Source organism: Engraulis encrasicolus, chromosome 9, assembly GCF_034702125.1.
Source record: "Engraulis encrasicolus isolate BLACKSEA-1 chromosome 9, IST_EnEncr_1.0, whole genome shotgun sequence".
Classification (NCBI taxonomy): domain Eukaryota; kingdom Metazoa; phylum Chordata; class Actinopteri; order Clupeiformes; family Engraulidae; genus Engraulis; species Engraulis encrasicolus.
Window position 1 is genome coordinate 9378933 of NC_085865.1, and position 5991 is coordinate 9384923.

General features: G+C 44.7%; 1 long non-coding RNA gene across 1 annotated transcript; it reads right to left on the bottom strand.

Moving 5' to 3' along the window:
* Window positions 1–1012: 1012 nt before the first annotated feature.
* Window positions 1013–2484, bottom strand: LOC134455418 (uncharacterized). Its single transcript, XR_010036108.1, has 3 exons — window positions 2065–2484; window positions 1552–1636; window positions 1013–1104 (listed from the first exon to the last, which is right to left on the bottom strand). It is a non-coding gene; the product is annotated as an uncharacterized LOC134455418 (long non-coding RNA).
* Between the last annotated feature and the right edge of the window lie 3507 nt (window positions 2485–5991).

Sequence of the window (5991 nt, forward strand, 5' to 3'; positions counted from 1 at the left end):
TTTTAAGGCATTTTCATTTCAGAAATTGCAAGCAGATTTTCAGATTTTTTTTGTGATACCTCAGCATACTAAGATGGATATGTGTACCATGATGTGCATAATGCAGAAGTCACTTGCCCTACAACCAAGGACACTTCCAGGGCCCAAACACCTTACACTGAGACACAGCTAGAGACTGTTGATGGCCCATTGGTTATGTACCTGTGAATTTAACAGGCTCCCTCTTGATGTCTGTTCAGCTGAGTGGAAACAGATTTTAAAGGGATTGTATGGTGAATGTATATTCTATTCATGCCATTCAATAGTTTTTATAGTTTTGTTAATATTTATTATGTTTCTCTGTGCACATTATTTATGTCTTATCATTGTACAGTTAATACAACACCCAGATTGGCACAATAACACTTTTATTTACATATGTCACAATAAAAATATTTACATTTTCTCCAAAGACTTTTGTACATCATTATTTCCATTCTTGTATTTACATTGCTACAACAGCATGTGATAACATTTTGCTAGTTGGACCCAGAACTACTGCTGTGTTGCGTCTCAGTTTCAGACTCATCATCAGACTCATCAAAATAGCCAGTGAAATCAATGTCTGGCACTAAGAAAGTGTCATCAGGGAGAGTTTGCTCTGTTTACTCAAAGTCACCAAACACCTCACTTATTATAAGTAGAATTTCCTGAGCATGTCGTAGCCTACACACTGGTAAGTTGTTTGTTATGTAAGTACACAGATTTAATATGTATCAAAGATGTAAGGACTATGGTTGACTGCTGCTTCTATTAGCTTTGTTCCAAACCCGGTGCAGAAAGCCTTGCTTGTGACAAGTGGCATGTTTGGTACTAATGTACGCCTGTGTGCCTGCCTTAATCACTTCTCTCACTGTCTTGTCAACCCTAGGTGATCCTTTGATTGCATACAAGACTGCATGTGAGGGTAGAGGGTATTACTAGATACATGTTTCAGGCCAAGCCTGATGTTATGTCTATTTGGGCTCACTGTCACCCGGGTTGCATTGTGCATGTGTAGCAGCTTGATGACCCTCTCTCTGTTGACAACTTCTGCTGAAGCCGTCAAAGCCATGACAGGTGTGCCTGAAAGATAACATATGCATTCTGTTAGTCATCAATAACCAAACAGCTATAGGCCGGCTCAGCGGCCCTTGACGGGCTTTTGCTTCCCATATCTGATTTCTATTAATACTTTATTTATGAAGGCTTTATCATGTACTGGGTTTGCAAAACAATGGGGGTAGTTTTATTGCAAGGAGTCATAATTTGTTATGCCATTAACACTAACTGTTAACATTACATTACACTTAGCAGACGCTTTTATCCAAAGCGACTTACAGGAGGTTGAATTACTTACAGAGGGTCAGTGCAATGTACTCTGAAAGTTAATACAATGTGTATTAAGTAGCCTACAGTAAAAACAACAGCAATAAAAAAAAACTGTAAAGGACCTAGACAAGGGTTAAGTAGGTTGGCAGATTTTTTAGAAGGTTTGCTATTAAGCAGTGAGTTTTATTTACAATGTCTGACCTTTCTTTCACAACTGAGCAGAGTTGTCCCAGGCGAGAAAAGCTCTCTCTCTCTCAATGCTGGATTCCCCTTTACACCGTTGCCCCTGAAACATAGAACGATCTCCGTGAGTACATTGAAATTGCTGGACGTTAGCACACCTTTAGCACAACTGGGTGGGGGAAGGGGTTTGTTCACACCGAACTTCACAAGGCTCTGGCGTCAGCACTGGGCATAGCAAACAGCGAAATGGCCTGATTATGAAACGTTTAAACTACGCCCAAACCAAAACAATCCCTTTACTTAATCTGACACTAAAGTTTCACGACCACAAGTTCAATAAAAACGTTCCAATAAGCCTTACGGGCGTCCAAGGGAAGTGTTTAGTCTGGGTCTCATTCCCATGGGGTATCTGAATCCCGAATCAAAATAGCATGCGTGTTTCTCCAGCACTCACGAGTGTGCTACATGAGCCACAATTTCACATAAAGCACAATAAATAATTGCTAATAACAACCTTGTTTTTTCACTTACCATCTGTACGTGAACTTCATCCACAACAATTCCCACCAGGTTTTTTTGATAGACTTCAGAAGAAAGCATAGCCAGCCACTTCTTCTATAGCCATGACTCGGGACTGCTCCTCCTTTAGAGAATCAACTTGAGGTATTTTGGATAACACCGCTGAAATTGCTGCTTCCATCCCGACGCATGATAACTCCTCGCACGCCGCCATTACTGTTGTGATTCAGTGAGGGGGCGGGCACAGCCGAACTACCCTGGGGGAAGGTGTCGCGTTCGATAAACGTCATACCCACTGAAATCCCTCCCTACGATCCTGATTCGTCGTGCTGCTCCGTTCATTTCGTGAACGGAGGAGGAGAGCGAATCACAGGTGTACCAGAAGGTTTGTGTAGCCCAGCCCCCGCCCTGGGCGTCAACACATAGCTTCTGGTTCACCAGGAAACACTGCGTGTGGAAATTACACCCTTTCCTGCACAAAAGGAGCCAAAAATTGATGTTTCTTTGGCCCAGCTGGGAACCCAATAGCTGTGTGACCGCTCATCACCTTGTCATATGAGTTGACGCCAGAGCAACTGCAGAGACATGACATAGACAGACTGAATAAAATGGAGGGGGAAAAAAACAAAATAAAAAACAAAACAAAGTGAAAACAAAGAGGAGAAATGAGTAACGACTCTGTGTGCCAGGCGTGCTAACTAGTATGGGGCACCTAAGTCACGCCCTCTACTTCCTGGTTCATGGGGCAGAACGTTGCAAAAAATTGAATGGAAGTGAACGAGGCGAGTCGTGGTGGATGTGTGGTGTATAAGTGGAGGTCCAAGGTTTGGATTGTTGTCGAAACACCACTCATTTCAAGCCCAGTACTTATTTTTTGACTCCCTCTGCCCCATGAACCAGGAAGTAGAGGGCGTGACTTAGGTGCCCCTGACAGAAGTGGGAACCGTTGCCAACATACTCCTTACCAGTGTTGGCAGATTGGCCGGTCATCCACCCAATTGGGCTACTTGGGATGGCCGTCTGCGGGTAAAAACAGGAAAAATTGGCCATTTGGCGTTTTTTATGTCGTTTTGGGCCCCTAGAAGTCAATGCAATTTTGTTGAAATTGGGCGGAATTTAGCGCATTTTGGAGCTTTTTGAGAACCTTTTGGGCGGGATTTGATCAGGCACATCTGGCAACACTGCTCCTTACTCGCTTCTTTACCCGCCCTCCATCCCACCCCAAGATCCTCCCTCCATCCCACCCCAAGATCTGCCCTGTCAGTTAATAGGGTCGTTTGCAACCGCGCAGCAAAAGATTTGATCAAAACGTGATTTGCTTGATCATAAAAAGGAGGGGATAACTGCGTCGCAACCAAGCTGGACACATCAGGACGACGAGATTTCAACAGCGGCAAAGAAGGTGGATCTATAGGTCTGTGGGTGGATCTACCTATTTTGACAGCGGGTGTACCAGGGCGCCCTCTCGTGGAATTAAATAATCATGGCGCTAATTCCATGACGTGCTTACCATCGTCGGCACATGCTTGTGAAATCCGAGACTTGCTCTGCGTCTCGGAGAGAAATCGGGTGGTCTTGTGGTAGAGACACAGGTTACCACTCAGTGAATCATGGCACAAGTCTTATGTGATGACTTGGCTTCACCTCCATGTAATAATTCAGTTAATTAGTTCTCACTTTAGGCTATTCATTTTGTGTTTTGGGACCAAAGTCGTCATTCAGATAGGACCGTTTTAAAATTACTTAACAGCCCCAACCCATGCTGCGAGGATTGAACCCAGGTGTTCAATAGCTTTACCATGGCGCGCCAACCACAAAGGCCACTCTGTTTCGTGCACTTTCATACATAAAAGACAAGATAAGTCTCTCGCAACTGGTCTGTTTCCACATTAACCATCAGCAACTAAAGACTCCCCGTGTTTCGGTGCAGTTTCGAACCGGGGACCTCATGAATGGAAGTCAGGCGCGCAACCACTACTCTAACCGTCGGGCAGGCGGCCCGCGGAATAATACTAGTTTTGTAACCTACGGCATACACTCCTAACGTGGCGAAGATGGAGCATCTGACGACAGGGTGGTTTGTTTCTTTTTTTTTTTCTGTTGTAAGTGGGTTGTGCGACCATACATATGGATGATACCACTCTGAGTATGCTGCATTTGTGCATGAAATGCATTTCAGCATGTAGAAAATGAAGCACGTTCAACTACACACACATGAATCACATGAGCTATGAACGCCAATCACGGCAGATTCCTCACATCATGGAGGAGGTCTTCTTGCCCGGCAGTAGCTTTCTGCTACTGCGGAGTTGCTTGACAAAACTTTTGTTCCCGCGATGGTTCAACGCCATGTGACACGACTGCCGCGCAGAGGTCACTCCCTTCAACTGCGTCTTGAACGGCAAATTCTAACCATGATGCTTCACGCGGACACACTGAGCATGCTCGCTGCCTAGCAAATTTTCAACTTCGTCAAAATTACGCCATCACGAACGCCCTTAATGTTGCCCTCTCTTTTTTTATATACTTTATTGTGTCACACTCACACATAGTAAATACATTTGACATTCTTTGTCTGATTATTCACATACAAGTTTTGTTTTCACCCTGTGAGTGGGTCAGAAAAGGAAAAAAAAAAAAACAAGAGAAAAATAAATAAATAAATAAAAATAAAAATAAAGATTAATTTGGGATTAATACTAGTATTGTTAGTCCTAATGTTGCCCTCTCAGGAGAGGAAATAAGTAGGTCTATAGCTACTCTTTGTTGCCAGGTGTACACAGGGCCGCCACTAGACATAAACAGAGTACACAGAGTGCTTAGGGCCCCAACCGGTGCTTGGGGCACCAACCACTTTGCCCCCAAAATTGGGGCTTCTTAAATTGAGATTGACGAAAAAACGTAATAAAAAAATATTGAAATACATTACAAGACATATATTTGTTAGTGAGCAGATTATTTTTATTATTATTATTATTATTATTATTATTATTATTATTGTGATTATTATTTTTATTATTATTATTATTATTATTATTATTATTATTATTGTGATTATTATTTAAAGGTACACTGTGCAGGAAATGGTCAAACTGTCATGAGCTCTCTCCCCTGGGTAACAACCTTTATTGCATTCAATTCTCTGCCACTCTGCTCACTCTCTCCCTACTCTGCCTAACGAGCTCCACCTGGCTCCGCCCTGCTCTGCTCTTGCTACCTGGCCAGCTGCGCTGCATTTCCCACTCACCTTCCTCACCTTGCCCCACTCTGCTCTAATCACTCTGCCAGCTGCACTGCATTTCTCCACTAACCTCTCCCAGTATATATAGCCCTGTTTTTCAGCCAAGCCCTGTCAGATCGTCTTCATACCTGGACCAGTAACCTGCCTGTCTGTCTACCCTCTGACTCCTACCTGTGATTCCGATCCGTTCTCGACTGCCGTCCTGTTCTACTGCCCCGGCTATCCCGACCTGCCTTCTGGATCTCGACTACTCCAATCTTCAGCCCCTCCGGTAACTCGATTCTGCCTTCTGTCTCTCACCACGATTATTGCCCAGCCCTGGTCTGTACTACTGCCTGGCATTCATATTGCTGTTGTGTGTGTGTTCCCCCAGGTCTCCGACCACCAGACGAGCGAGCCCAGACGCTTCACCACCCTCAGCCCTATACGCCGCTCGATCACTGGGGGACACACACACTAGGCACTTTGGACTGGAAACCCCCGGACACTTGGTGACCCCCGGAGCCCAGGTAACCCACAGGACCCTGAAAGACCCCTGAGCCCCAAGCACCCCTGGCGCTCCTAGCACCCCTGGAACCGGCACCTCCGAAGACCTCAAGATCCACTCACTCCTCCTCCCCCCTGAACCCTTCAATAAACACCTCTGAATTTGAACTTGCGCTCTTGGGTCGTCTTCTGTCCGTGATACAAACAAGGTA